The sequence below is a fragment of the Crinia signifera genome, chromosome 11 (assembly GCF_055691185.1).
Source record: "Crinia signifera chromosome 11, ASM5569118v1, whole genome shotgun sequence".
Classification (NCBI taxonomy): domain Eukaryota; kingdom Metazoa; phylum Chordata; class Amphibia; order Anura; family Myobatrachidae; genus Crinia; species Crinia signifera.
In genome coordinates this window covers 22315705-22328126 of record NC_139227.1, presented here as the reverse complement: position 1 = coordinate 22328126, position 12422 = coordinate 22315705, and positions in this window count along the sequence as shown.

The following is a 12422-nucleotide window of genomic DNA, read 5'->3' as shown; positions in this document are numbered from 1 at the left end:
GCAGAAAAACAGGAACTTTTAGAATTTTCATTTTTTGACCAAAACGACAGCCCCGGGGGTTATAAACATGTTGATATGGATGTGATTTTTTTTCTGACTGCAGTTTCAAAACCATGCACCAGAATCCACTTCTTTCAACTCAGTAATACATTTTGGATGTGTACCTAGAGTTTAAAGCAGAAAAAACTGAACTTTTAGAATTTTCATTTTTTGACCAAAACGACAGCCCCGGGGGTTATAAACATGTTGATATAGATGTGATTTTTTTTCTGACTGCGGTTTCAAAACCATGCACCAGAATCCACTTCTTTCAACTCAGTAATACATTTTGGATGTGTACCTAGAGTTTAAAGCAGAAAAACAGGAACTTTTAGAATTTTCATTTTTTGACCAAAACGACAGCCCCGGGAGTTATAAAAATGTTGATATATATGTGATTTTTTTTCTGACTGCGGTTTCAAAACCATGCACCAGAATCCACTTCTTTCAAGTCAGTAATACATTTTGGATGTGTACCTAGAGTTTAAAGCAGAAAAAATTGAACTTTTAGAATTTTCATTTTTTGACCAAAACGACAGCCCCGGGGGTTATAAACATGTTGATATGGTTGTGATTTTTTTTCTGACTGCGGTTTCAAAACCATGCACCAGAATGCACTTCTTTCAAGTCAGTAATACATTTTGGATGTGTACCTAGAGTTTAAAGCAGAAAAACAGGAACTTTTAGAATTTTCATTTTTTTGACCAGAACGACAGCCCCGGGGGTTATAAACATGTTGATATGGATGTGATTTTTTTTCTGACTGCGGTTTCAAAACCATGCACCAGAATGCACTTCTTTCAAGTCAGTAATACATTTTGGATGTGTACCTAGAGTTTAAAGCAGAAAAACAGGAACTTTTAGAATTTTCATTTTTTTCCAGAACGACAGCCCCGGGGGTTATAAACATGTTGATATGGATGTGATTTTTTTTCTGACTGCGGTTTCAAAACCATGCACCAGAATCCACTTCTTTCAACTCAGTAATACATTTTGGATGTGTACCTAGAGTTTAAAGCAGAAAAACAGGAACTTTTAGAATTTTCATTTTTTGACCAAAACGACAGCCCCGGGGGTTATAGACATGTTGATATGGATGTGATTTTTTTTCTGACTGCGGTTTCAAAACCATGCACCAGAATCCACTTCTTTCAACTCAGTAATACATTTTGGATATGTACCTAGAGTTTAAAGCAGAAAAACAGGAACTTTTAGAATTTTCATTTTTTGACCAAAACGACAGCCCCGGGGGTTATAAACATGTTGATATGGATGTGATTTTTTTTCTGACTGCAGTTTCAAAACCATGCACCAGAATCCACTTCTTTCAACTCAGTAATACATTTTGGATGTGTACCTAGAGTTTAAAGCAGAAAAAACTGAACTTTTAGAATTTTCATTTTTTGACCAAAACGACAGCCCCGGGGGTTATAAACATGTTGATATAGATGTGATTTTTTTTCTGACTGCGGTTTCAAAACCATGCACCAGAATCCACTTCTTTCAACTCAGTAATACATTTTGGATGTGTACCTAGAGTTTAAAGCAGAAAAACAGGAACTTTTAGAATTTTCATTTTTTGACCAGAACGACAGCCCCGGGGGTTATAAACATGTTGATATGGATGTGATTTTTTTTCTGACTGCGGTTTCAAAACCATGCACCAGAATCCACTTCTTTCAACTCAGTAATACATTTTGGATGTGTACCTAGAGTTTAAAGCAGAAAAACAGGAACTTTTAGAATTTTCATTTTTTGACCAAAACGACAGCCCCGGGGGGTATAAACATGTTGATATGGGTGTGATTTTTTTTCTGACTGCGGTTTCAAAACCATGCACCAGAATCCACTTCTTTCAACTCAGTAATACATTTTGGATGTGTACCTAGAGTTTAAAGCAGAAAAAAAGGAACTTTTAGAATTTTCATTTTTTGACCAAAACGACAGCCCCGGGAGTTATAAAAATGTTGATATATATGTGATTTTTTTTTCTGACTGCGGTTTCAAAACCATGCACCAGAATCCACTTCTTTCAAGTCAGTAATACATTTTGGATGTGTACCTAGAGTTTAAAGCAGAAAAAACTGAACTTTTAAAATTTTCATTTTTTGACCAAAACGACAGCCCCGGGGGTTATAAAAATGTTGATATGGATGTGATTTTTTTTCTGACTGCGGTTTCAAAACCATGCACCAGAATCCACTTCTTTCAACTTAGTAATACATTTTGGATGTGTACCTAGAGTTTAAAGCAGAAAAACAGGAACTTTTAGAATTTTCATTTTTTGACCAAAACGACAGCGCCGGGGGTTATAAACATGTTGATATGGATGTGATTTTTTTTCTGACTGCGGTTTCAAAACCATGCACCAGAATCCACTTCTTTCAACTCAGTAATACATTTTGGATGTGTACCTAGAGTTTAAAGCAGAAAAACAGGAACTTTTAGAATTTTCATTTTTTGACCAAAACGACAGCCCCTAGAGTTATAAAAATGTTGATATATATGTGATTTTTTTTCTGACTGCTGTTTCAAAACCATGCACCAGAATCCACTTCTTTCAAGTCAGTAATACATTTTGGATGTGTACCTAGAGTTTAAAGCAGAAAAAACTGAACTTTTAGAATTTTCATTTTTTGACCAAAACGACAGCCCCGGGGGTTATAAACATGTTGATATGGTTGTGATTTTTTTTCTGACTGCGGTTTCAAAACCATGCACCAGAATCCACTTCTTTCAACTCAGTAATACATTTTGGATGTGTACCTAGAGTTTAAAGCAGAAAAACAGGAACTTTTAGAATTTTCATTTTTTGACCAAAACGACAGCCCCGGGGGTTATAAACATGTTGATATGGATGTGATTTTTTTTCTGACTGCGGTTTCAAAACCATGCACCAGAATCCACTTCTTTCAACTCAGTAATACATTTTGGATGTGTACCTAGAGTTTAAAGCAGAAAAACAGGAACTTTTAGAATTTTCATTTTTTGACCAAAACGACAGCCCCGGGAGTTATAAAAATGTTGATATATATGTGATTTTTTTTTCTGACTGCGGTTTCAAAACCATGCACCAGAATCCACTTCTTTCAAGTCAGTAATACATTTTGGATGTGTACCTAGAGTTTAAAGCAGAAAAACAGGAACTTTTAGAATTTTCATTTTTTGACCAGAACGACAGCCCCGGGGGTTATAAACATGTTGATATGGATGTGATTTTTTTTCTGACTGCGGTTTCAAAACCATGCACCAGAATCCACTTCTTTCAACTCAGTAATACATTTTGGATGTGTACCTAGAGTTTAAAGCAGAAAAACAGGAACTTTTAGAATTTTCCTTTTTTGACCAAAACGACAGCCCCGGGAGTTATAAAAATGTTGATATATATGTGATTTTTTTTTCTGACTGCGGTTTCAAAACCATGCACCAGAATCCACTTCTTTCAAGTCAGTAATACATTTTGGATGTGTACCTAGAGTTTAAAGCAGAAAAAAAGGAACTTTTAGAATTTTCATTTTTTGACCAAAACGACAGCCCCGGGGGATATAAACATGTTGATATGGATGTGATTTTTTTTCTGACTGCGGTTTCAAAACCATGCACCAGAATCCACTTCTTTCAAGTCAGTAATACATTTTGAATGTGTACCTAGAGTTTAAAGCAGAAAAACAGGAACTTTTAGAATTTTCATTTTTTTGACCAAAACGACAGCCCCGGGGGTTATAAACATGTTGATATGGATGTGATTTTTTTTCTGACTGCGGTTTCAAAACCATGCACCAGAATCCACTTCTTTCAACTCAGTAATACATTTTGGATGTGTACCTAGAGTTTAAAGCAGAAAAACAGGAACTTTTAGAATTTTCATTTTTTGACCAAAACGACAGCCCCGGGAGTTATAAAAATGTTGATATATATGTGATTTTTTTTCTGACTGCGGTTTCAAAACCATGCACCAGAATCCACTTCTTTCAAGTCAGTAATACATTTTGGATGTGTACCTAGAGTTTAAAGCAGAAAAAATTGAACTTTTAGAATTTTCATTTTTTGACCAAAACGACAGCCCCGGGGGTTATAAACATGTTGATATGGTTGTGATTTTTTTTCTGACTGCGGTTTCAAAACCATGCACCAGAATGCACTTCTTTCAAGTCAGTAATACATTTTGGATGTGTACCTAGAGTTTAAAGCAGAAAAACAGGAACTTTTAGAATTTTCATTTTTTTGACCAGAACGACAGCCCCGGGGGTTATAAACATGTTGATATGGATGTGATTTTTTTTCTGACTGCGGTTTCAAAACCATGCACCAGAATGCACTTCTTTCAAGTCAGTAATACATTTTGGATGTGTACCTAGAGTTTAAAGCAGAAAAACAGGAACTTTTAGAATTTTCATTTTTTTCCAGAACGACAGCCCCGGGGGTTATAAACATGTTGATATGGATGTGATTTTTTTTCTGACTGCGGTTTCAAAACCATGCACCAGAATCCACTTCTTTCAACTCAGTAATACATTTTGGATGTGTACCTAGAGTTTAAAGCAGAAAAACAGGAACTTTTAGAATTTTCATTTTTTAACCAAAACGACAGCCCCGGGGGTTATAGACATGTTGATATGGATGTGATTTTTTTTCTGACTGCGGTTTCAAAACCATGCACCAGAATCCACTTCTTTCAACTCAGTAATACATTTTGGATGTGTACCTAGAGTTTAAAGCAGAAAAACAGGAACTTTTAGAATTTTCATTTTTTGACCAAAACGACAGCCCCGGGGGTTATAAACATGTTGATATGGATGTGATTTTTTTTCTGACTGCAGTTTCAAAACCATGCACCAGAATCCACTTCTTTCAACTCAGTAATACATTTTGGATGTGTACCTAGAGTTTAAAGCAGAAAAAACTGAACTTTTAGAATTTTCATTTTTTGACCAAAACGACAGCCCCGGGGGTTATAAACATGTTGATATAGATGTGATTTTTTTTCTGACTGCGGTTTCAAAACCATGCACCAGAATCCACTTCTTTCAACTCAGTAATACATTTTGGATGTGTACCTAGAGTTTAAAGCAGAAAAACAGGAACTTTTAGAATTTTCATTTTTTGACCAAAACGACAGCCCCGGGGGTTATAAACATGTTGATATGGAGGTGATTTTTTTTCTGACTGCGGTTTCAAAACCATGCACCAGAATCCACTTCTTTCAACTCAGTAATACATTTTGGATGTGTACCTAGAGTTTAAAGCAGAAAAACAGGAACTTTTAGAATTTTCATTTTTTGACCAAAACGACAGCCCCGGGAGTTATAAAAATGTTGATATATATGTGATTTTTTTTTCTGACTGCGGTTTCAAAACCATGCACCAGAATCCACTTCTTTCAAGTCAGTAATACATTTTTGATGTGTACCTAGAGTTTAAAGCAGAAAAAACTGAACTTTTAGAATTTTCATTTTTTGACCAAAACGACAGCCCCGGGGGTTATAAAAATGTTGATATGGATGTGATTTTTTTTCTGACTGCGGTTTCAAAACCCTGCACCAGAATCCACTTCTTTCAACTCAGTAATACATTTTGGATGTGTACCTAGAGTTTAAAGCAGAAAAAACGGAACTTTTTGAATTTTCATTTTTTGACCAAAACGACAGCCCCGGGGGTTATAAACATGTTGATATGGTTGTGATTTTTTTTCTGACTGCGGTTTCAAAACCATGCACCAGAATCCACTTCTTTCAACTCAGTAATACATTTTGGATGTGTACCTAGAGTTTAAAGCAGAAAAACAGGAACTTTTAGAATTTTCATTTTTTGACCAAAACGACAGCCCCGGGGGTTATAAACATGTTGATATGGTTGTGATTTTTTTTCTGACTGCGGTTTCAAAACCATGCACCAGAATGCACTTCTTTCAAGTCAGTAATACATTTTGGATGTGTACCTAGAGTTTAAAGCAGAAAAACAGGAACTTTTAGAATTTTCATTTTTTGACCAAAACGACAGCCCCGGGGGTTATAAACATGTTGATATGGATGTGATTTTTTTTCTGACTGCGGTTTCAAAACCATGCACCAGAATCCACTTCTTTCAACTCAGTAATACATTTTGGATGTGTACCTAGAGTTTAAAGCAGAAAAACAGGAACTTTTAGAATTTTCATTTTTTGACCAAAACGACAGCCCCGGTGGTTATAAACATGTTGATATGGATGTGATTTTTTTTCTGACTGCGGTTTCAAAACCATGCACCAGAATCCACTTCTTTCAACTCAGTAATACATTTTGGATGTGTACCTAGAGTTTAAAGCAGAAAAACAGGAACTTTTAGAATTTTCATTTTTTGACCAAAACGACAGCCCCGGGAGTTATAAAAATGTTGATATATATGTGATTTTTTTTTTCTGACTGCGGTTTCAAAACCATGCACCAGAATGCACTTCTTTCAAGTCAGTAATACATTTTGGATGTGTACCTAGAGTTTAAAGCAGAAAAACAGGAACTTTTAGAATTTTCATTTTTTGACCAGAACGACAGCCCCGGGGGTTATAAACATGTTGATATGGATGTGATTTTTTTTCTGACTGCGGTTTCAAAACCATGCACCAGAATCCACTTCTTTCAACTCAGTAATACATTTTGGATGTGTACCTAGAGTTTAAAGCAGAAAAACAGGAACTTTTAGAATTTTCATTTTTTGACCAAAACGACAGCCCCGGGGGGTATAAACATGTTGATATGGGTGTGATTTTTTTTCTGACTGCGGTTTCAAAACCATGCACCAGAATCCACTTCTTTCAACTCAGTAATACATTTTGGATGTGTACCTAGAGTTTAAAGCAGAAAAAAAGGAACTTTTAGAATTTTCATTTTTTGACCAAAACGACAGCCCCGGGAGTTATAAAAATGTTGATATATATGTGATTTTTTTTTCTGACTGCGGTTTCAAAACCATGCACCAGAATCCACTTCTTTCAAGTCAGTAATACATTTTGGATGTGTACCTAGAGTTTAAAGCAGAAAAAACTGAACTTTTAAAATTTTCATTTTTTGACCAAAACGACAGCCCCGGGGGTTATAAAAATGTTGATATGGATGTGATTTTTTTTCTGACTGCGGTTTCAAAACCATGCACCAGAATCCACTTCTTTCAACTTAGTAATACATTTTGGATGTGTACCTAGAGTTTAAAGCAGAAAAACAGGAACTTTTAGAATTTTCATTTTTTGACCAAAACGACAGCGCCGGGGGTTATAAACATGTTGATATGGATGTGATTTTTTTTCTGACTGCGGTTTCAAAACCATGCACCAGAATCCACTTCTTTCAACTCAGTAATACATTTTGGATGTGTACCTAGAGTTTAAAGCAGAAAAACAGGAACTTTTAGAATTTTCATTTTTTGACCAAAACGACAGCCCCGGGGGTTATAAACATGTTGATATGGAGGTGATTTTTTTTCTGACTGCGGTTTCAAAACCATGCACCAGAATCCACTTCTTTCAACTCAGTAATACATTTTGGATGTGTACCTAGAGTTTAAAGCAGAAAAACAGGAACTTTTAGAATTTTCATTTTTTGACCAAAACGACAGCCCCGGGAGTTATAAAAATGTTGATATATATGTGATTTTTTTTTCTGACTGCGGTTTCAAAACCATGCACCAGAATCCACTTCTTTCAAGTCAGTAATACATTTTGGATGTGTACCTAGAGTTTAAAGCAGAAAAAACTGAACTTTTAGAATTTTCATTTTTTGACCAAAACGACAGCCCCGGGGGTTATAAAAATGTTGATATGGATGTGATTTTTTTTCTGACTGCGGTTTCAAAACCCTGCACCAGAATCCACTTCTTTCAACTCAGTAATACATTTTGGATGTGTACCTAGAGTTTAAAGCAGAAAAAACGGAACTTTTAGAATTTTCATTTTTTGACCAAAACGACAGCCCCGGGGGTTATAAACATGTTGATATGGTTGTGATTTTTTTTCTGACTGCGGTTTCAAAACCATGCACCAGAATCCACTTCTTTCAACTCAGTAATACATTTTGGATGTGTACCTAGAGTTTAAAGCAGAAAAACAGGAACTTTTAGAATTTTCATTTTTTGACCAAAACGACAGCCCCGGGGGTTATAAACATGTTGATATGGTTGTGATTTTTTTTCTGACTGCGGTTTCAAAACCATGCACCAGAATGCACTTCTTTCAAGTCAGTAATACATTTTGGATGTGTACCTAGAGTTTAAAGCAGAAAAACAGGAACTTTTAGAATTTTCATTTTTTGACCAAAACGACAGCCCCGGGGGTTATAAACATGTTGATATGGATGTGATTTTTTTTCTGACTGCGGTTTCAAAACCATGCACCAGAATCCACTTCTTTCAACTCAGTAATACATTTTGGATGTGTACCTAGAGTTTAAAGCAGAAAAACAGGAACTTTTAGAATTTTCATTTTTTGACCAAAACGACAGCCCCGGTGGTTATAAACATGTTGATATGGATGTGATTTTTTTTCTGACTGCGGTTTCAAAACCATGCACCAGAATCCACTTCTTTCAACTCAGTAATACATTTTGGATGTGTACCTAGAGTTTAAAGCAGAAAAACAGGAACTTTTAAAATTTTCATTTTTTGACCAAAACGACAGCCCCGGGAGTTATAAAAATGTTGATATATATGTAATTTTTTTTTTCTGACTGCGGTTTCAAAACCATGCACCAGAATGCACTTCTTTCAAGTCAGTAATACATTTTGGATGTGTACCTAGAGTTTAAAGCAGAAAAACAGGAACTTTTAGAATTTTCATTTTTTGACCAGAACGACAGCCCCGGGGGTTATAAACATGTTGATATGGATGTGATTTTTTTTCTGACTGCGGTTTCAAAACCATGCACCAGAATCCACTTCTTTCAACTCAGTAATACATTTTGGATGTGTACCTAGAGTTTAAAGCAGAAAAACAGGAACTTTTAGAATTTTCATTTTTTGACCAAAACGACAGCCCCGGGGGGTATAAACATGTTGATATGGGTGTGATTTTTTTTCTGACTGCGGTTTCAAAACCATGCACCAGAATGCACTTCTTTCAAGTCAGTAATACATTTTGGATGTGTACCTAGAGTTTAAAGCAGAAAAACAGGAACTTTTAGAATTTTCATTTTTTGACCAAAACGACAGCCCCGGGGGTTATAAACATGTTGATATGGATGTGATTTTTTTTCTGACTGCGGTTTCAAAACCATGCACCAGAATCCACTTCTTTCAACTCAGTAATACATTTTGGATGTGTACCTAGAGTTTAAAGCAGAAAAACAGGAACTTTTAGAATTTTCATTTTTTGACCAAAACGACAGCCCCGGTGGTTATAAACATGTTGATATGGATGTGATTTTTTTTCTGACTGCGGTTTCAAAACCATGCACCAGAATCCACTTCTTTCAACTCAGTAATACATTTTGGATGTGTACCTAGAGTTTAAAGCAGAAAAACAGGAACTTTTAGAATTTTCATTTTTTGACCAAAACGACAGCCCCGGGAGTTATAAAAATGTTGATATATATGTGATTTTTTTTTCTGACTGCGGTTTCAAAACCATGCACCAGAATCCACTTCTTTCAAGTCAGTAATACATTTTGGATGTGTACCTAGAGTTTAAAGCAGAAAAAACTGAACTTTTAAAATTTTCATTTTTTGACCAAAACGACAGCCCCGGGAGTTATAAAAATGTTGATATGGATGTGATTTTTTTTCTGACTGCGGTTTCAAAACCATGCACCAGAATCCACTTCTTTCAACTTAGTAATACATTTTGGATGTGTACCTAGAGTTTAAAGCAGAAAAACAGGAACTTTTAGAATTTTCATTTTTTGACCAAAACGACAGCGCCGGGGGTTATAAACATGTTGATATGGATGTGATTTTTTTTCTGACTGCGGTTTCAAAACCATGCACCAGAATCCACTTCTTTCAACTCAGTAATACATTTTGGATGTGTACCTAGAGTTTAAAGCAGAAAAACAGGAACTTTTAGAATTTTCATTTTTTGACCAAAACGACAGCCCCGGGAGTTATAAAAATGTTGATATATATGTGATTTTTTTTCTGACTGCTGTTTCAAAACCATGCACCAGAATCCCCTTCTTTCAAGTCAGTAATACATTTTGGATGTGTACCTAGAGTTTAAAGCAGAAAAAACTGAACTTTTAGAATTTTCATTTTTTGACCAAAACGACAGCCCCGGGGGTTATAAACATGTTGATATGGTTGTGATTTTTTTTCTGACTGCGGTTTCAAAACCATGCACCAGAATCCACTTCTTTCAACTCAGTAATACATTTTGGATGTGTACCTAGAGTTTAAAGCAGAAAAACAGGAACTTTTAGAATTTTCATTTTTTGACCAAAACGACAGCCCCGGGGGTTATAAACATGTTGATATGGATGTGATTTTTTTTCTGACTGCGGTTTCAAAACCATGCACCAGAATCCACTTCTTTCAACTCAGTAATACATTTTGGATGTGTACCTAGAGTTTAAAGCAGAAAAACAGGAACTTTTAGAATTTTCATTTTTTGACCAAAACGACAGCCCCGGGAGTTATAAAAATGTTGATATATATGTGATTTTTTTTTCTGACTGCGGTTTCAAAACCATGCACCAGAATCCACTTCTTTCAAGTCAGTAATACATTTTGGATGTGTACCTAGAGTTTAAAGCAGAAAAACAGGAACTTTTAGAATTTTCATTTTTTGACCAGAACGACAGCCCCGGGGGTTATAAACATGTTGATATGGATGTGATTTTTTTTCTGACTGCGGTTTCAAAACCATGCACCAGAATCCACTTCTTTCAACTCAGTAATACATTTTGGATGTGTACCTAGAGTTTAAAGCAGAAAAACAGGAACTTTTAGAATTTTCCTTTTTTGACCAAAACGACAGCCCCGGGAGTTATAAAAATGTTGATATATATGTGATTTTTTTTTCTGACTGCGGTTTCAAAACCATGCACCAGAATCCACTTCTTTCAAGTCAGTAATACATTTTGGATGTGTACCTAGAGTTTAAAGCAGAAAAAAAGGAACTTTTAGAATTTTCATTTTTTGACCAAAACGACAGCCCCGGGGGTTATAAACATGTTGATATGGATGTGATTTTTTTTCTGACTGCGGTTTCAAAACCATGCACCAGAATCCACTTCTTTCAAGTCAGTAATACATTTTGAATGTGTACCTAGAGTTTAAAGCAGAAAAACAGGAACTTTTAGAATTTTCATTTTTTTGATCAGAACGACAGCCCCGGGGGTTATAAACATGTTGATATGGGTGTGATTTTTTTTCTGACTGCGGTTTCAAAACCATGCACCAGAATCCACTTCTTTCAACTCAGTAATACATTTTGGATGTGTACCTAGAGTTTAAAGCAGAAAAAAAGGAACTTTTAGAATTTTCATTTTTTGACCAAAACGACAGCCCCGGGGGTTATAAACATGTTGATATGGATGTGATTTTTTTTCTGACTGCGGTTTCAAAACCATGCACCAGAATCCACTTCTTTCAAGTCAGTAATACATTTTGAATGTGTACCTAGAGTTTAAAGCAGAAAAACAGGAACTTTTAGAATTTTCATTTTTTGACCAAAACGACAGCCCCGGGGGTTATAAACATGTTGATATGGTTGTGATTTTGTTTCTGACTGCGGTTTCAAAACCATGCACCAGAATGCACTTCTTTCAAGTCAGTAATACATTTTGGATGTGTACCTAGAGTTTAAAGCAGAAAAACAGGAACTTTTAGAATTTTCATTTTTTGACCAGAACGACAGCCCCGGGGGTTATAAACATGTTGATATGGATGTGATTTTTTTTCTGACTGCGGTTTCAAAACCATGCACCAGAATCCACTTCTTTCAACTCAGTAATACATTTTGGATGTGTACCTAGAGTTTAAAGCAGAAAAACAGGAACTTTTAGAATTTTCATTTTTTGACCAAAACGACAGCCCCGGGGGTTATAAACATGTTGATATGGATGTGATTTTTTTTCTGACTGCGGTTTCAAAACCATGCACCAGAATCCACTTCTTTCAACTCAGTAATACATTTTGGATGTGTACCTAGAGTTTAAAGCAGAAAAACAGGAACTTTTAGAATTTTCATTTTTTGACCAAAACGACAGCCCCGGGAGTTATAAAAATGTTGATATATATGTGATTTTTTTTCTGACTGCGGTTTCAAAACCATGCACCAGAATCCACTTCTTTCAAGTCAGTAATACATTTTGGATGTGTACCTAGAGTTTAAAGCAGAAAAAATTGAACTTTTAGAATTTTCATTTTTTGACCAAAACGACAGCCCCGGGGGTTATAAACATGTTGATATGGTTGTGATT